This window comes from Xenia sp. Carnegie-2017, unplaced genomic scaffold, assembly GCF_021976095.1.
Source record: "Xenia sp. Carnegie-2017 unplaced genomic scaffold, XeniaSp_v1 HiC_scaffold_6, whole genome shotgun sequence".
Classification (NCBI taxonomy): domain Eukaryota; kingdom Metazoa; phylum Cnidaria; class Anthozoa; order Malacalcyonacea; family Xeniidae; genus Xenia; species Xenia sp. Carnegie-2017.
In genome coordinates, this window is record NW_025813526.1 from 1,166,402 (window position 1) to 1,188,186 (window position 21,785).

General features: G+C 28.6%; 2 long non-coding RNA genes across 2 annotated transcripts; one reads left to right on the forward strand and one right to left on the reverse strand.

Moving 5' to 3' along the window:
* Positions 1–10,440: 10,440 nt before the first annotated feature.
* LOC124457834 lies at positions 10,441–20,363 on the reverse strand. The gene is made up of 3 exons (XR_006952826.1): positions 20,351–20,363; positions 16,292–16,294; positions 10,441–10,509 (listed from the first exon to the last, which is right to left on the reverse strand). It is a non-coding gene; the product is annotated as an uncharacterized LOC124457834 (long non-coding RNA).
* On the forward strand, positions 18,674–21,593 carry LOC124457833. Its single transcript, XR_006952825.1, has 3 exons — positions 18,674–18,684; positions 21,167–21,250; positions 21,487–21,593. It is a non-coding gene; the product is annotated as an uncharacterized LOC124457833 (long non-coding RNA).
* Positions 21,594–21,785: the final 192 nt, after the last annotated feature.

The window sequence follows — 21,785 nt, forward strand, 5'->3', positions numbered from 1 at the left end:
ACAAAAACAAAATGCAATAAGAAACTGGGGAAAACAAAGACTTCAAAAGTGGTCAAAGGGCATTTGTTTATAGTTAGAGGAGGAGGAATAATCGATAAATGGAGTCCTCTTTATACAACCACAGAGAATGCTTGACAAAAGCTCATCTTCAGAAAAACTTTGTATTTATTATACATTTACATAACAATTAATTTTTTCAGATCTGAAAGCCCTTCTCAAGTGTTTTTGATTCTTCTTTCTTGGCTGTAAAGAATCAAAGGAAATCAACAATGAATTTTCAGATGAAAACATGTGCCACCTAGATGGCCAAGCAGCGAAAAGGTTTTCATAAAATGGGATAAAGCACTGTCAATTCGTAAAATAATCATAAATATCGAAAATGCAAAGAATACAAATGCCTTTAAAAACAATCCTTTGCCTTTAAAACTGAAATCCCAAATGGAAATACAATGCTGCTCTGAACAGACTTTTTGGCTTTCCAGGTTTAGAAGATTCTGTGTGCTATGCCCAAAGTGCATCATTTGTTTTATTTACATAGAATGGTAAAGCACAGAAACAAATATACTGTTAGATGCTATAAGACTGGTAAAAACCTCTTTACCAGTCGTTCGTAAGATTAATTATTTATTTAATTACGCATCTGTAATTGGAGATGAGCAATTATATGCATGGTCGATTATCTACAACAAACGAATAATAGTCATTTTACTAGTATTGAATTGCTGGTTCATTCAACCTTCATTTCTTTAAAATTTTATTTTATTACTTTATTCTTATTTTATTTTTATGTTAAGTTATGTTTTATTTTATCATTTTATTGCGTTTCGATTAACCTGTTTTGACTATTAATGTTCATTCGAAAATCACCCACACCCCCATTCCCCCCCGGCTAGGTATCATCGATTAATCGAATTGTCTCATCTCTAAATATAATCAAGCATTCCTTTGAACAATTTCATCACAATTCCTAGTTTTTTCAACAAGTTATATTGAATAAAAACATACAACATTAGTATTAAAAAATCAAGTTTTATTAAACGTTCAATTAAAATATGTACATATATGCCAGTTAGTGATCACTTGCTGTTAGTTCCTCCGAAACTTCTACAGAACCTTAACTATTACTATATGTAACTAATGTCTAATTAATTTACCAAAGATCGGTGTCTCGTACAGGTTTAAGTTTCAAACAGAATCAAGAGACCATGTCGTAATAACTGTTTCCTGGACATTAAAAAATTGAAAGAATACCTTCTACATGTCAATGGTGCCTTAACTCAAATTGATATACTTCTGCAATTTACAAAACTTTATAGCTTATTTTAAACTGTGATGCAATCTTTCTTATTTAGAGTGAATTACATACTGAATACTTTTCTCTTTTAATTGACAGGAAAAATCAAAATTATTGGCAGACTGAATTAAATTTCTTTTATATTGGTCATATACACATAATTTGAACATATCTTTCAAAAACATACAAAGCTCTAACATTATGAATATTTTCTTTTGATCAAATTTTTGATATTAGCTAAAACCAAGCTAGCACTATGATAATGTACAAAAGATGTTTGCAAATCAATGCAGAATATGAAGCATTAATATTGATTGCTTAACTAGTCAAATTGATAAGTATATCATGCATAAAAAAGCATTCTTTTAAATTAGACGAAATCTCTGAGGGTAAATGTTGAACAAATAGATGAGTGTAAGTAGGAATTGTTTCAAAATCTGAAGTGCACAAATAATACACTGAAAGTATTTTATGCTTTTACACTGAGGTGTTAAACATCCATCAAGTGAAGTACCATTTGAATTTCCTTTATATTGGTCATAGTGCAAAGTGTCACATGTTGACGAAACATGCACCAGCTATAAATGACATGAACATTTTATGCCATAATTTCTTAAAAGCACGATGGATATCAGACATTTTAAATGAACGACGAGTTTTTAATCGTAAACATGTTTCGGCATGCTTATGCCATCTTCAAGTACATCAGTGTGGTGATTATGCTATTTACATGATATATATATATATATGTGTGTATGTGACTATCGTTAAGGGTAGTAAATTACAAAATTAGTGTTAGATATATTACAGGTTAAATATTGTATTAATGTGGTAGATTTGTTTGTTGAGGTCTGGTTTGAGTTTTTTGAATTTATAGCGCTTCTTTCAGTTTAAGAGAAAAAGGAGAGTTGGCGGTGTCTAAGATGCGAAAACATGAATGGTTGTATTTTGATTTGCAATGTGGTGAAGTGTGAAGGTGTTTATAAATATGTGAGTTTTTGTCGGAATGTGAGTAGTATAGTACATGGGGGTTCTAGCGCACTAAAAGTGCGCTATATTCCCCCATGTACTATACTATATGGGTAAAACTATCTTTATAACAGCTCAAAATAAGACCATAGTTCAAAAGGCGTCCCTCAGTAAAAGGTCATGTAAAAAAGCTGTGTAAAAAATTGTTTGTTTCAATATAGTAGTAAAACTTTCTTTATAACAGCATAAAATAAGACCATGGTTCAAAGGCGTCCCTCAGTAAAGGTCATGTAAAAAGCTGTGTGAAAAAGTCATTTTTCAAAGGGGTAAAAATATGGAATCTATATGTTTTTAAAACTATCTTTAGAAATCAAGTGTTAAGAAAGCATCGTTTCGGAGGCGATCCGGCAGCGCAAATTTTAGCTACGCTAAAATTGAGCAGAGGATGGATCGCCGAGAATTCATGCAGACCTGGTGGGTAAAAATTCTAGCTTTAGCTAGAATTTTCAGCTCGCCATTTTGTCCGAAGGACGACAGAGGCAAGAAATGCTCTTTAAAAACTATCTTTAGAAATCAAGTGTTAATAAAACATCTTTTCAAAATATGGAATCTATATGTTTTAAAAACGGTCTTTACAAACAAATGTTAAGAAAGCATCGGTTCGGAGGGGGATCGGCAGCGCAGAGCACAAAGTGCTCGAGCAGGGGAATGGATCCCCCGAGAATTCTGGAACCCAGGTGGGGAAAATTTTCACTTCGTGAAAATTCGGGGTTCCACCTTAGATTCGATGAATATTCGAAGAATATTCGAGAATAACAGAGGCTTAAGAAATGCTCTTAAAAAAACCGTCTTTAATAATCAAGTGTTAATAATCAAGTGTTATTAAAATATCAGTAGCAGCGCGCGTGTCTTAGTGCATGTTTCTAACAATGGTTGTTTAATGTAATAGCACATTTCATCAGCGCATGTATAATAATACAATGTTGTACAAAACTATGGAATCTATATGTTTTTTTTAATTTGTCTGTCAAGCGAGTGTCATATAATTTTTGTTAAAATTGTTTTTAATAATTGTTTCAGGATTTTGAATCTTTTTGTATATCGCTTTTGTATTAATTACTTATTACAAACAGTTATGTGATATGTAGTCAAACATGAGGAGCAGGTATGTATGATTTTACTCTAACAGAGGCCCACGCTACATGCTTACTACACATTATAACTGTATATTAAAATAAGTTTTAATTATCATTTAAATAATGACCATAAGCTCTAGTAGTTATACCATCATCTAATATATACCGTTTATCATCAAAACAGCTAAGTGATACTTTATTAATTTCATAACTACTAAGTTGATGGTTTACACTTCTAATAGTTTTCATTGTATGATGTATTTGTTTATTTTCAAATAGTGTTTGTTTATAGTCTTCATGTTTTATTTTGTTTTTAATAATATTTTTCTTAATTCCTTTAGCTTTCTTATCTCCTTTATTATTGTCTTTAATATAACTATACATCTTACTTCTTAAACCAACAAATTCTTTAACTACTATTCCAGCAGCTTCATCTTTCATTTTACCAATAACTTTTTTATTAGTTTTATCATGATATTTATGGTATTCTGGGTAATCACTAAAATCAAATTTATCTTTATCAACCCAAAAATCTTTATAGACATCTTCAGTTTCAATTTCATATGTTAAACTATCTGTGTCTGTGAAAAGAAGTTTAGCTTTATCACCATACCGCTTTTTGATATAGTTGTAATGAAAATCATACATAAGAACTTTACTCAAATCTAAGATACACATGCCAACATATGCTGGCCTATTAAGGGTTAGTGTTTCTTTGATCTTATGCACAGCCACAAGGTTCTTATTGAAAATTTTACTACTTACATAAGTAGGTTTTGAAGCTAATTTTAATAATTTATTTTTATTAGTTACTAGTCTAACATCTACTCTTTTTCGTAAGTTTTCCATCGTCTTACCAAAAACACTGTTATTCATGAGTTTGAAGAAGTCTTTTCAAAAGAATTTTTGCATTAGTTCTTTTTGAGTATTAAAGTCTATGTATTTTTTCAACCATGGAGATTGATTAAATTCAAGTACTCTATGTACTTTTTTAATTTTAACCCAAGATCTAAATATAGTTGAAGATTTCTATAATGTAAAACATATTTGTATTTATTTTGTAATGTAGGTATTAATTTTGAAACTAAACCTGTTGATATATTGTAATTAGAAGCAATTGTCTTACAATATTTTGACAGCATGTTGCTAGTTACCTTAATTTTTCTGGTGCTAGTGGATAATCGTTATGTAAATTATGTAGTTCTTCAGGGTATTCTAAATCAACTTCTAAAATTAAACCTTTTTACTATCTGCTTGATATTTAGCAAGGTTTATGTTGTTAATCTGTTTATCAGTTAACCATTTGAAACCACCAGTAGGTAAGTTTTGACATAGCCCATCCATATAAATTGTTAGCATCAAATACATTATATATTTTGATGGTTTATTCTTATCAAATGTTTCCATATACTTGTTATTAGCTTTACCATATCGGTTAGAAATATAAGAAATACCTCCTCTCATACCTTTTTCAATGAATTGAAACATGTCAATATCAGTCATTAGTTCTAATTTAATATCTGTCATTTTAACATAGCATCCCATGAAAGGCCAGGACTAGTAAAATAATGACATGGGTCTAAATTATAGTATTCAAGACATGTTTTTCGAAAGTTTTCAAATACATCAGCTAATAACAAAACGTCTGATTTCAGATACAAATCGTGGTAATCACCCATGTTTTAAGATTGAATGTATTCCAAACATTTTGAGCATGCTTATAAGAATCATCTGATATATTCTCATCAGTAAGAATACTATAAAAGTCTTTTTTGAAGGCAACCCTCATCAAACTTTTCAAAGCTATCCATATAATCATATGGGTATATACCTTTTAGTCATTAAATTAAGTTTTTCACCTTTAAACTGCTTAGAGGTATATTTAAATGAATCTTTAGGTAAATTACTAACAAGCTTTTCAAGACTAGAGCTCATAAATTGAAAACTATCAAGAAATGTTAAATGGTTACCTAACATGAAAGCCATATACTTTTCCATATTATTAGGTATAGCATTTATATTCATATGCGTTTCTTCACCTTTTTGTTTTTGTATGCTTATTAACAATAGCTCCGATCTCTTGCATTATGAAGTGACTGTCATACCCACGTAGATTGTGAAATATTACTGGGATCTTTAATTTATCAGAGTCTATTCTAAGTTTTAAATTACAATCTTGATGAGCTGACCTCTATATTTTCCAGTGATATGACAATGGTCTCGAACTCGAATATCTTTGTTAGTATATTTTTGTTACAGATATGACATTCATCAGCTTTTTAAATTCTTCTTCATCATCAGAGGTCATTTTAATGGTTTATTAAAGTGGGTTTTCATAATATTTTTACAATATTTAACTTCTTTTAACATAGCTTCCATAAATTTGTAAACAGCCTTTTCACCTCTATATATTGAATTTTTTGTAAATTTATCATCATAACAACAAACAACTTTATATCCATAACCACAGTCTGTATGCTTTTGATAGGCTTCTGTATATGATTTACTATTATCTTGTTACAACCAGATATCTTTTCTGTAATAGCTTCAAAATCAGCATATATAACAAATGGAACAGCTTGTTGTTTATGATAGTTGTTGAATTTAAGTATGTTATTATTTTTATCAGGCATTTTTATTGATTGTATACCATTTATTAATATACAGTTTTCTATATGGTTATTTAATATTTTTTCAGAACTAAAACATTGAAGACAGCGCATACAAAAGTGTTTTCTTTCTTTATGCTTTGTTTGATTGTACATAAATTTATTAAAATCTTTTATTAATACATAATGTTTGTTTTCATTATCAGTTATCAATAGTAGTTCTATATGGTCTTCAAATTGTTCTTTTGATATGAATAATGGATATGGTTGTTTATCTTCATAACCGAAGACATTAATGTTAATTTTGTTTTGCTTTTCGATTTTATTATAATGTTTAACAGTCACTGGAAAATCAACCCCTTCATAATTAAGCTTTTCAATATATTCTTTATCAGATTTTTTAATTCTATGTGCGTCTTTATTTTGTGGGTTAATATGTCTAATATGGCACCACCTAAAACATTCATTATCATGGTTTTTGATATTTATCAAACCTTTATTAGGGTTTTTAAGTTCTTGAGGTAAATTAATGTATGAAGACCCTTGCAATGGTTTGTATTTAACAACATTAAGATAATGATTATCTATAGAGCGAATAACCCATCCAGAACCTTCTTGTGTAAATTTACTAATCTTATTTAATATATTTTGTTCTGAAATTTGTAGTGATTCAGTAATATTTTCATTATTTGTAATTGTTAAAGCTGGACTATTGAAATAAGCAACTTTTGTTAAATAACCAGCCGTTCCACCATCTTTTATTTCAAATTTTTCAAATGTTACCTTAAGCGTTTCAATAAATTTTAATCCTTTCATTGTTGTTAATATTTCTTTAATATAATATGTAAGATACTTTCTAGTGTTCTGCAATTGTTTAATGGATCTTTATTGTTAATAATGCTTATTTCATATGATTTAGTAAATCCTTTAAGCATTGTTTGTTTCTCTTATTTTAACTCTTTTGTTGGTACTGGTTTTTATTTTTATCTGATAGCATCTGTGTATTGTTCTCATACTCTTTAATCATCTCTTTTACACTCTTTCTTGGTTTTGGGACTGGTGTTAATACTTTGATTAATTCGTTTTTCTAAGTTTATAATAACCTTTAACCTTTTTTCCTTAGCAATATTTTTTAACTGTTGCACAGTCATTTTTTTGATATTGGATTGTGATAGTACTTTTTGTACTGGTTTGGAAATTGAAGTATTATTACCTTCAACCCACGGCTTTTGATTTAATATTAAATTAATTAAATCGTCTTTAGTCAACTTTTGAAGTTCATCTTTTTTCATATTAGGCATACTATATAAAATACTCATGTCTTTAAGTACTTTATGTTTTGTTTTATCTTTATTCATCTTATGCATATTATATAATATAGGTTTGTCTTTAAGTACCTTTCGATTTAAATAATCTCTATTCATATATATACTATATATTTTATTTTTATTTTTTAAACGCACTAATTTTAATTATAGAAATAAATCTATATTTAAAACTTTTATAAAATAATTAAATTAATCTATTTAACTTTTGAGTGTTTTTTAAATATTTTGTAAATATTCTCTTAATTTAGCTTCAGTTTTTATTGTGTTGGGTAACATTCCTGTTTCAAGACCGAAATACCATGGTATGAAATTCTTCTCGTGTATCCAGATCACTTTGTTTAATTTTTCTCTAATAATTTTATTATCGAGAGCTCCTTGTACTGTTGTATTATAATAATAGTGAAGTTCTTTTTTATGATCATCAGTTTTAAAAATTAATAAATTTAAATGTTTATGATGTTCAACTAATTTTAATTGATATTATTTGCTTTTGTAATTAGTGTATGTATAAATGTTGGGAGATCTTTACATTTTTTATATCCTGTAGAATCAGGTGGATAATGTAATAATTTTGTTGGTAAAGCATCTATGTATATAAAAAAACTAAATTTAGAATATAAATCTTTATCAACCATTCGAAAATCCCAGCCAGCGCCGAAATACACTAGACTAAGAATTTCATTATTATTTTTTTTGTTAAACGCACCTAAATTTTTTGAATTTTTTAAATGTTTTCTAGTTTTAAGATGTAAAGTTTTATATGCTAAACTATATGTTTTATTACATAAATCACAATGCCATGGTTTTGATAGCATATATAATGTCCTATGTTGTTTGATTTGTTCTTTAGTATAAATTTTCGGTCTTCCTCGTATTTGTTTATCTGAACACATATATACTAATACTATATATTTTATTTTTTAAATAGTTATTTAATGCGTTTAAGATAGATTCTAATAATACCAGAAGCAGTTATATAAGGACCATATTCATATAAATCAAATTTTATAACATAAACATCTGTATCTATATTGTTGATTTCATACTTAAAATAACAATCATCCCATCCATGATCTTTATTAAACAAAGCTTCAGTGATATGTGTAAACTGTGGTGTATAAAAATCACTACTAATATTATATATATTAGGTATATAAAATCACTACTAATAGTATAAATATTAGATGGTTTAAATGTATTCAATATAACAGGTTCATAATCAATATTCATACTACACATCACATGTAATATTTTTTTATATTTTCAACATTATATCTATCTTTTGAAAAGATAACCACTCATTTGTATTCAATTCATAATATTTAGTTATATATCTATCAATATCGTCTTTATAATAAAGTTCGTACTTTAATGATTTAATATACATGTTTTTATCTTTCATAATTTCATCTAATAAATCTAAATTAATTTCATGTCCTTTAAATTTATATACATCTTTGTTTTTATAACTTTCACCATTCTATATAATTACTATATATATTATTTTTTAAGGTGCGTTTAAATTATCTTTTGATTTATACAATGTTTTTCAAAATCCTTCAAAACACCTTCTATATTAGAACTAGTTTTTTACAACATAGAATAAAATTTCTAATCTTTTTTAATAGATCTTTAAGATTCATATATAATCATAAATGTTTTATTTCTTTAACTGGGCCCAGTTGTTATAATAAGTACAGTCAATATCTTTATCCCACTTAAGGATTTTATATACTTCACCAAATAATCTATCATCAAAATCCTCTTTGTCTTACTATTTTCATATCTCTAACAGGGTGTTTTAATGGTATACCCTACGGCTGGCTAAGCGTATTATATAATAGTTATACATGCTAATATTCTTTTTCTGTATCAACTTATGTTTAATCATAGTACTAACAACTTTTATAAAATCATTTGTAATCATCTCAACATATTCAAAAGGTACACACAATTTAAGTTTATTATAAAACCATTTTCTCCTTGAATGAACTGATTTTTGACATTTCCAAATCTCTGGTATCCATTCATTAACAAAATGATTTATGTACAAGTGAACAGAACCACAGTTCTTACAAACATTCATTTTATTGTTATCTAAAATAATTTCTTGATTTCCACAACATAAGTATACCCTAGAAGATCTATTATTATAACTATCACAAATCTTTTTATTACAAAAGCAACAATTTACATAACCAAAAAACTCTTCTAACTCTTTATGAACAAATTCATTGCAATACATATATACTAATACTATATATTTTATTTTTTAAGTAATTTTATATAATAAATATCCAGATATAATACCAATCACAACCATTGTACCAGATTGATAATTTTTCATATTCTTAGATGGTTTGTAAAAGTCATCTAACTGTGGTTCTCTGTGAAATGTTAGACCATTGTATTGTATCGTTTTTACTTTTCTAAGCGCATCTAGAGCTCTATTTGTAAGTTCTATATCATTATCAGCATATTGAAGTTCTTGTCTTAGCTGTTGTATTTTATCATGCTGCTTGACTTCATTTTCATAGAACGCTTCTTTAGCCTTTTGTAGTTTTACTAAAGACTCGTGGTATCTTTTCATTTCCTCAACGTAACCGTTTTTATCAAGTTTATGAAATAACCAGCCTGCTAGACTAAATCCTAGGCCATTAACAACAGCTCCAAAAGCTGTTCCAACTCCACTAGTAATAAAACTTGTCATATATATTTATGCAGATTTAAATGGATTCTCAGGGACCCATTTTTTATCCTGAGCATATTTAACTAGCATTGTTGATGTTGTAATAGCAATAGCTAATTTTGTAAAATCTTTAATATTATCAGTATCTGTTAATTTTTGACCTAGTAGTTTTTTAGACACCATAGAAAGACCTACAGCAGTTGTTGTCACAAGCACTGCATCAAAAGCTTCATTCATAAATTGTTTCTTATTCATAGTATTACTCATATATAATAGGAAATATTTTATTCAAATGAGTCTAAATTATATTGTTTATTTTTTTGTATCAAAACATGTTTTTCACTAGTTGTTTCTTCTTTTGCTTTATCGTTTGTTAATTTTTCCTGCCTTTTATCATTTTTCTGTGTATAATAGAGACTAGCAATAGCAGTTAATACTCCAACTGCTCCAAATAAGAATCCATAATTAATATTCCAGCTATTATCTTCAATTTTCTTTTTATTTTCTAATTCAATCTTATTTCTCATTTTTTGTTCTTTAGCAACTTTCGATATAGCAGCTAAGCGTTTACCAGCTTCGACTCTAATAGGGTCTTTCTCTTTCTTAACTGTAGTAATTTTTAGATTTTCTTCAGACATGTTATATAATACTGTAGATTTTGTTCACAGATAACTCACAGACAATCTTATAGATAACTCACAGATAATCTTATAGATAACTCACAGATCATTTATATTTTTTGTTATATTTACTCACCATACCATCTATAGTAGTGCAATTGTCTATTATAATATCATCGATAACTTTTATGTCTGATAGAAATATCACTTCATCATAAGGTAATCCTCTTAAATATGATCTTATATTCATAAGTATTTTTTCATATGATGTATATGCAAATTTACACATTTCTAAGTTATTATTAATCTTACTTTTAACCATATAACCTTGAATTAAAGCCCCTAAACCACTCAGGGTTGCTATAACTATCGGATTCAGGGTTACGCTACCAACAATACCACCAGTTGAGACTAGAAAAATACTTCCCATGTTTAATGATAGTCTAATTTTCTTTAATTTATTATACTTCCATTTATAACAGGTATACATTTTATGATAGTACAAATACAACTTTTTCAGCTTTTCAAATTCATCTTGACTCAACTCACTCGAAATATGATTAAAATCTAGAACTTTCTTCATATTATATTATAAAACATATTTAACTAATATGAATGATGATAGCGTTGATATACCGAGTAAAGCAATCATATCTGTTTGATGGGGATTATTTACTATCATTTTGTATGTTTATGTACTACTGGTTTTTATGAACTTCATCTAGAGTATCTAGGTGTTGTGATGGTGTATTATCTTGATGTACTTTTTAGGTTCTTCCTTTTAACTCCATAATAATTTATTTTAGAATTAATACCGAATTTCATAGTTTTATTAGCTAATGTTAAAATATTATTATACCCATCAATCTTTTATTTAATATTATCATACGGCTGGGTATTAAAATCATACCAGGGCTGATTGCCATATTTAAAATAACATTCGTGTCTTTTATAGCTTTCCTCATGTTAGATATAAATACAGTTGTATCATTCTGTACTATAGTATCCTCTAATAATTTCCTAAAACTTTTGTGTTTGCATGCTCTTAGCTCCATGATTAACTATTGACCATCTTGTATTTGCTTGAGCTCCAAGAACTGTATAAACAAAACTTTCAATGCTCTCTTGCAAAAGAATTTTTCCAATTAATGTAATACCTTCCGAATGATATGCAATGAAGCTACGATAATCAGTAGTCGAATATTGAAAATTAACATAATAACCATCATTGTTTTTATCAAATTTTAAAATACCTTTATAAGGTATATGCTTTTTCAATTCCGTAAAGTCATATTTGTCTAATAACGATGGATGCTTCATAAATTTTTTAATCTGATAATATAAATGGTATTTAACAAGGCTTTGTATAATTCTGCTTTTATCAAAATTTAAATGATTAAGCCCAATACCAGATAGAAACGAAGCCACATAACATCCACAAATCATAGCATAGTATGCTTCTTGTTTATAATTTAAATGACTTTTAATATTGTATCTTATACCAGTAGGTTGTTCTTTTTTACTTTTAATTTCACTTGACCACGTGGCTGTTATAGGTTGTAAACTACTCATAAAATAATCATTCTCTGTGACATACAATCTGAAGTTACAGATATCTACATTTACCGGCCTTTGAAATGTAGGTTTTACAATAAACTTTGATGACCACCTATGCAACATATGATCAAAATAGTCCTTAGAATGACCTTCATCTCCATTTATTGCTGCCACAAGATTTGAAAACAAAGGCATTTTAGTTGTTTTTAAATATATTTTTGGCCATGCTTGTACATTTTTTGAATCATCATCACCTAATTTTATAGCATTTTCTTTTATTTGTTTATCTGACATATAATATAAGCTATGTTATATATGAAGTTCACTGTTTTTATAGACGGAGATCGTAAAAAAATTTACTTACAAGAAAGTATAGTAACATCTAACTATTCATATTTATATATCAAAAAAGCTTATGTGTATTGGGAATATAAAAATGTTAAATTAAATAATACTTTAGCTTTTACAATAGGCACAACAAAATATAATATAGATGCTGGTTACTGGACTGTTAAAATGCTTAAAACGTTTTTTGAGTCTGTTAACGTAAAGCTTGAGATGGTAGAAAATAATGGAACTTGTAAAATAACTAATAATAATGATGAAATATTAGTATTGTCTGATACTCTTATTAAAATGTTAGGTTTTAATGATACTATAAAAACTATGAAAAAAGGTATCGTACAAAATGGTGTCTCTAAAGTGGATATAAACAGAGGATTAAACTATATTCAAATTTCTTCTAATATTGTAAATTCAAGTTATAATTATAACCCTGAAGGAAAAAAAAGTAATATAGCTTTAACTTTACCAGTAATAACAATTCAGTCGTTATTTGGTACTGTATACGAATACAACGATATTGAATCTAAAGTTACAATTGTAAAAGGAGCCTTTAACGAGCTAAAATTTAATATATTAGATCAAGATGGTAACCCTGTGAATGTAGGTAGTATTCTACTTGAATGTTATCTTGAGTAAGTTAAATGGATGAAGACATTAAAATTGAGCAAAGTTTAAGAGATATTTATTATGATCCTAAAACAGGTTATCAATCAGCAGAACGGCTGTATCAGAAAGCATTAGAAGAAGGTATAGATGTTAGTAGGAAACAGGTTAAAGAATGGTTAATATCTCAAGATACATACACTAGATATAAACCTATTATTAGGAGACATAAATTCAGACAAACAAGGGTAACCTATCTTGGTGAACAAATACAAATGGATTTAGTTGATATGGGTTCTTATAAGTATAAAAACAATGGTTATTATTGGATATTAACAGCTATTGAAATATTAAGTAGATATGCATTTGCTATCCCTGTTTATAGGAAAGACACAAATAATATGACAAAAGCTGTTGCAAAACTATTAAGTCAATTTAAAGATAGATTTAATGATTACCCAAACTAGCTCAATTTGATGATGGTAAAGAATTTTATAATGTAGGTGTTAAATCATTATTAGAGAAACATGGAATTAAGTACTTCTCTACTAAAAATAGATAAAAAGCTTCTATTGTCGAACGATTCAACAGAACGCTTAAAACATCTATGTGGAAATATTTTTACAGTAAAGGAACATATAAATGGATTGATATATTGGATGATTTAGTATATAATTATAACAATACAAAACACAGTACAATCTTGATGAAGCCTAAAGATGTTAATAAAAATAATGAAGATGAAGTATGGAATACATTATACGGTCATGAAGTTGCTTATTTACCATTACCTAAGATTAAAATTAATGATATGGTTAGAATATCAAAGTATAAATCTATATTTACGAAAGGCTATGAAGCAAATTTTACAGAAGAGTTGTTTAAAGTGACTAAAGTTATTAGAGGAGACCCTAATTTATATGAAATAGAAGATTTAGAAGGAGAGCCTATAATTGGTAAATTTTATGAAGAGGAACTGTCAGTTGTGAATAAGAAAGATGATGTTTATAGAGTTGAAAAGATATTAAAACGTAAGAAGGTTAAAGGAAAAAAGATGGTTTTAGTTAAATGGTTAGGTTATGATAATAAACATAACAGTTGGATTCCTGAAAGTGAAATACAAAATATAGAGTAATCTATATAATGGCAGAAGGAGGTTTTGATTTTATTGAATTAAAAGATAAAAAGCAAGAAGATGATAACGATGATAATGAATATGATAACGATGATAATGAATATGATAACGATGATAATGAATATTGGCAAAATTTTAAATTTATTGATGATAATTATGGTGTAACAATAAGAAAAGAAACAAATAAAAATAATAATCTTCCTAATGTTCCTACTAATTCAACTCCTATTTATACAAATAATAATAGACCTGAAAATGAAGTTTCTTTTGCTGTTGAACAGTTTATTACAAAAAATGATAAAAATAAAAAAGTGTTTAGATTTAATCACCTAAAAGGTATGGCAGCTTCTGAAGGTTTAAATTTTAGATTAAATTTAGGTAAAACTGATATAAATAATATTACTTACAAACCATTAAATAAAATAAATAATCGAGGTGCTGAAAGAATTGTTTTAAAACGTAATAGTAATGGAGAACTACAATACAATAAAGCAAAAAGTGCTAAAGAAGCTGTTAAAAAATTTAAAAAAGAAATTAAAAAAATTATTAAATTGCAAAATGAATTTATAAAAACTGAAGAGAGTATGCCTATGGTTGATTTAAATAATCAATATACAGAAAATTTCAATCAAATAACTAATCAAGAGCTTAGAGAACATATAGGTTTAATGACCCCCTCTGCAACTATTGATAAAAGAACACGTCCACAATTCATAAAAGCACAAATAAATCACTTTTCTGAAGAGCTAAACAAAACTATAGCTAGAATAGATGAAATAGAAAATGAAAATGGTATTGACAATAATATTGATGAATTAACTAATTTGCACGAAAGGGCCTCGGAATTAGAAATTATAATTAAAGAAGAAAAATATCAATTAGAAAAAGAGGATGTACGAGATAAACAGGAAGAAGACATTACTAGATTACAGCAGTTTAAAGAATGGGTTAAGGAAAATATCCCAGGATTATCAGCTTTATCTATATCTGTGGCTGGTATAATTACAACCATTGTCATAGGATCTAGAAAAGCAATCCTTCAAGGTGCTCAATCTACTAGTAAATTTTCTAAGGCTTTAGCAAATATAGGTAAAAAATTATGGCCAGTTTTAGGGCCATTATTAAATATTATCGCTCAGGCTATATCTTGGGAGCTAAAGGTTTAGCATGGCTAGCTTCTAATCTATGGATTTTAGCTATTGCTGCTGCTTTGTTAATATATGATCAGTATAAACAAAGAAAAAATAAAATATGTTTTAATATATATATGAACAGATTACAAGAAGAGCTTTTACCTGGTTATAAAAGAATTAGTATGACAAAATTAAAGGTAACCGTACTTTTATAGTATAACCTTTAATCCTAATAGTCTTAAACCGAATGAACAAGTTTATATTAATATTCCGAAATTGAAAGCAAATAGTTGCTTAGTGCCTGGTTCACTTAATCTATCGTTTGATCTTAAAATCAGTAATACAAAAAGTCACTTTATAAATAATCTCAGTCAGATTTTACAACATAGACTACAAATTAAAGTGGCTGGGGAAACCCTTTACGATTGTAGTGAACATAATATTATAAGTGTATACAAAGACTTGTGGTTACCTAAAAGTGATCGACAAGGCCTTATTGAATACGGTATTTGTAGCGAAAATTTACGAAAACTCATTTCGAAAGATGATACTGCTGCAACAAGTGGAAGTTCAGAAAAAGTATCAGACAAATTAATGTATGATATTTATGGTATAAGACAAAAAAATTAATATTGATAATATTCTTAAAGACCATGGTCTGTATTGCCCTTTCAATATGAATAATAACTTTCAATACATAATAACATTACCACCAAGTGATCAAGTCCTTATCCCCCAAAGCGGTCAAAATATAGGTGATTATGAATTAGAAAATATTCAACTTGAATATGAAACTATTGAAAACCAAGAAATTGCAAATGAGGTGACAAATTTATATTCTATAGGAAGAAGCCTATTTTATGAACATATAACCCTCTTAAAAAAGGAAAAATGGGATAAGTCAAGTACATTACAGAATATAAACATAAATGTCCCTCGTAAAAGTATGAAAGGCATTGTACTACTATTTACAGAAGATTCAGTTAGTGATAGTGAAAAATTTCTATTTCCATTAATCGATAAAATTTCTGTGACAATAGAGGGTGTGCCAAATTGTATTTTCGCTCAAGGTATGAATAAAAACATTTTATGAAGAAGCAAGAAAATTTTTGATAGAACTATTCCGATAGATTGCTTCATGACAATTGAAAAATTTTATAAGGATAAATTTGCATTAGTTATCGATCTACGCACCTTTCAAGAAAAAAATATTGCTGGTAACGGTAAAAAAATCATTAATACTCAAAATGGCGTTTTGCTTGAAATTAAAAAGAGCATATACAAAAGATTTAAACTGTTACATCTATGTTATTAGTGATGCTCTTGTTCAATTTGTTAATAATGATTTACAAAGTATTCAATACTAGAATAACCAGTAATATATAAATGAACACACCCTTTAATATGATTATTTTAGGTATGACAGCTTGTGGCAAAACCTTCTTTCTTTTAAGAATGTTAGAAGAAAACTTTAATAGACATTTTGATTATATTATTTTATTATGTCCAACGCTATCATATAATAAAACCTATCAAGAATGGAAATATATAAATGATTCTGATTTAATTAAAGTAGAATGTAACCAAGATCAAGTAGATATTATTTTAAAATATGTTAGTAATGTATATAAATGTACAAATAGTCTTATTATATTAGATGATGTAGCTTGTTCGCATGATGTTAAAAATAGGACTTCTGAATTAGTTCGTTTAGCATTCAGTGCTCGTCATTATGGACTTTCTACTATTGTGGTTACACAGCAATTGACAAGTATTGCCAAACCTTATCGTGAAAATATAAGTTATTTAGTTGCATTTTATAATACAAACCGCAATAATATGAAAACAATATTTGATGATTATCTTTATGGTATTGAGAAATATGATATAGAAGAAATAACCAAAAAATTGAAAAATAATAAATTTGCTCATCTATTTATTCAACTAATATATCCATACCAATGGAAAATTGTTATTCCGCAATAAAACATGTGTTAATATATATATGCCAAAGCGTAAAGAGCCTGAAACAATATTTGATGATATAATTAATGAGATTGATTCCGCAAATGATACTATCAAAGATGCTGTATGTGATGATAATATAAAAGATAAACCGCAAGAGGGTTTTAATAAAAGAGATCAACTACTTAAACTAGCTGAAGATGGTGATTTAGACAAGTCAGTTGCTTACATTAAAAAGCTAGTCAAAAATTATTGATAAATTATACATTGAATACGAGAAAAACGATTACAAAAAGCTAATGAGTTTTAACTGATTTAGTTATATCAAAATTTTCAGATATATTAAAAGGGTTTGATGCTATTGAAGACTCAAAAGAATTAACAAAACAGCTTAAATCAGACGACCTTTTAAAACGAGATGTTTATAGTTTAGTAGAAAAAATATCACCCCTATTACCTTTTCTAGGTTTTATCTGGTGGTATAATAAGGTAAAACATGTTTACGAACATAAAAATAATAAACAGGATATAAAATCTGAGGAATAATATAAATGAGCTTATTTTATGGGCATGATAAAACAGATATTAATGTAAATATACAAGGACCTGTAGATAAAACACATCTATCAGATAACACTACACTAAAACTCAAGTTAATAATAAATTTAATGACTACTATACTAAAACACAAGCTGATGGTAAGTATGCTTTGACTTCTAATTTACTAAAATATTATACTAAAACACAAGCTGATAATAAATATGTTTTTGTTTCAAGATTAGCCAACTATTATACAAAGAATGAAACAAATGGTAAGTATGTTTTAAGTTCTAATTTATCTAAATATTATACAAAGACTGAAACAGATGGTAAATTTAATGACTACTATACTAAAACACAAGCTGATAATAAATTTAATGACTACTATACTAAAACACAAGCTGATGGTAAGTATGCTTTGACTTCTAATTTAAATGACTACTATACTAAAACACAAGCTGATGGTAAGTATGCTTTGACTTCTAATTTAAATGACTACTATACTAAAACACAAGCTGATGGTAAGTATGCTTTGACTTCTAATTTAAATAACTACTATACTAAAACACAAGCTGATGGTAAGTATGCTTTGACTTCTAATTTAAATAACTATTATACTAAAACACAAGCTGATGGTAAGTATGCTTTGACTTCTAATTTAAATGACTACTATACTAAAACACAAGCTGATGGTAAGTATGCTTTGACTTCTAATTTAACTAACTATTATACAAAGAATGAGATTGATAGCAGAGTAAATGGTAAAGTAGTACACCATAGCAATCAATTAAATTATAAAAATTTTAATACCCGACAAAATATTATCAGAATTTATTTTAATAATGTTAAATTTATTGAATTTACACTTTTATTAATAAATCTATCTTATAACTCTAAAACAATTGAATTAGATATGATGGTAGATAAGATTAAAAAAAAATTTATCATTAAAGTAACAAATGATAATGAAAAAAAGATAGTTAATGCATTACTAGATTTATATCACGTATACTGTGTTGATGATAAAGATAATAATATTTTATTAATTATTGAACCAACAAAATCTTCAGTTTCACTAGGTTATGACGAATGGAAAAGAAAATGGCTGGCAGCATTTAATGGAATAACCAAAATTCAAGTTTATTCACAACATCAATCTACATTATCTATGTCATTTAATGGTTTTCACAAAATTTTAGGGCTACTATAGAAGATAATATTCTATCAACTAAAAATTTGTAAATGATGAAATCGAAAAATTAAAAAAATTTATTAAAAATAACTATCAAGCTAAAACTTAAGATGAAGAATAATCCTCATGTTTGACTAATAACTGTTTGTAATAAGTAATTAATACAAAAGCGATATACAAAAAGATTCAAAATCCTGAAACAATTATTAAAAACACTTTTAACAAAAATTATATAAAACATTGTTAAACATGTACATATAACACTCGCTTGACAGACAAATTAAAAAAACATATAGAACCCATATTTTGTAAAACATTGTATTATTATACATGCGCTGATGAAATGTGCTATCTACATTAAACAACCATTGTTAAGAACATGCACTAAGACACGCGCGCTGCTACTGATATTTTAATAACACTTGATTATTAACACTTGATTATTAAAGACGGTTTTTTTAAGAGCATTTCTTAAGCCTCTGTTATTCTCGAATATTCTTCGAATATTCATCGAATCTAAGGTGGAACCCCGAATTTTCACGAAGTGAAAATTTTCCCCACCTGGGTTCCAGAATTCTCGGGGGATCCATTCCCTGAGCACTTTGTGCTCTGCGCTGATCCCCTCGAACCGATGCTTTCTTAACATTTGTTTGTAAAGACCGTTTTAAAACATATAGATTCCATATTTTGAAAAGATGTTTTATTAACACTTGATTTCTAAAGATAGTTTTTAAGAGCATTTCTTAAGCCTCTGTCGTCCTTCGGACAAAACGGCGACCGAAAATTCTAGCTAAAGCTAGAATTTTTACCCACCAGGCTCGCATGAATTCTCGGCGATCCATCCCCTGCTCAATTTTAGCGTAGCTAAAATTTGCGCTATGGATCGCCTCCGAAACGATGCTTTCTTAACACTTGATTTCTAAAGATAGTTTTAAAACATATAGATTCCATATTTTACCCTTTGAAAAATGACTTTTTCACACAGCTTTCTTACATGACCTTTTACTGAGGGACGCCTTTTGAACCATGGTCTTATTTTATGCTGTTATAAAGAAAGTTTTTACTACTATATTGAAACAAACAATTTTTTACACAGCTTTTTTACATGACCTTTTACTGAGGGACGCCTTTTGAACTATGGTCTTATTTTGAGCTGTTATAAAGATAGTTTTTACCCAAGGTTATATGTAGTATAGTACAGGGGGGAATATAGCGCACTTTTAGTGCGCTAGAACCCCCATGTACTATACTACTAATGTGTGTGTTCTTTGATGCGTGTGGAGAGATGGCGAGTTGTCAACTTTGCCTCCCGTGCTCGACGACGTTAAGAGCCCCACAGTTATTGAAAATGTTGCGGTCTCTTTCTACAACATTGGCAAAGACGGGAAATGTGTTTTCGAAGCAGCTCCTCGAACGATTCCGATGTTCACAGTCAATTGGGACACTTTATAGGGATTAAACAATGACACCAGGTAGATTTTTCCGTATTTATGGAAGAAGTTTGCTTTTTATTGCACTAATGTAATTTTTCACGTGCTGTAGAGTACTTGGAAGGCTTGTCCTAATTCCCTTTCAAGAAGGAGCAAGAAGTCCTCTCGGAATCGAGAATCAACAGAACGCAGAATTCCAAAACAATGCAATAATGGAAAGAGGGTCAAGTGCTTTTGGGACCATGGTGGCAATCAGCAGATCTGTCGAATACCTCTGCATAACTAGAACTAATGAGCTCTGTCAACAATTTACCATTGAAGCACCGAACATCGACGACCGCTGTTTAAGAAATCATGCACTTTTGGTAGCATTTGCTGAGAAGGTAACTGCCTTATTAACCACATAACATGAAAAAATTGAGCAATAGCCAATAACCACTTTCACAACTATGACATAGGTAATACGGCTGGCAAGTATTGATGATCTCTATCCAAGCAATGCCATCGCTTTCTTCAAACAAACAATCCTGCCAGTGTTGCCAGTGTGGATGAAGCGATTCCAGACCAACCAAGCGCAAGTGTCTCATGCAAGTGTCTCTGAAAAGATCAGCAGAGGCTCAGATGGAGTAGAAACTGCTTCCAGAAACTGCGTAATTATAAAACAATCTGCATTTGGAAGTGAGAATTGGATTGTTTTTTCGGAAGGTTAGCATTTTTAACAACTAATTTTATGCAGATGGAAGCAAGTGCGAAAGGATTACAAATGGAATAGACTGGCTATTCTTTAGTCATGTTATGTTAGTTTCAAAGTATTATCATTATCAGTTTCTTTAAAATTTTATTTAAGAGCAGATGCTATTGGAAAAGAAATCTCAAGTGCATATTGACTAAACGTGTGATTGTTATTGAAAAGCCAAATAATAATAGTCATTATTTTTTAGCCTTCAACATCTTAGATACAAATATGGCAATAGACAGCTTGGAATCCACCGCCGAAACCAGCATAAATGATTCAAACACAGCGTCTACGTCTGAAATGGACATTTGTCAACGCAGCAGACCGTCAGCATCTAGAACCAGAAGATACGAATCAAACACACCGTCTACATCCGACAATGAAAATGGAAAAAGAAACACATCACGTGACGTAAATGCAAACACCACGCAAAACTCACCCTTTGAGTATGGTGGCACAACACCTGACGGACCTGACACACAATCAACATATGGTGCTGAATCA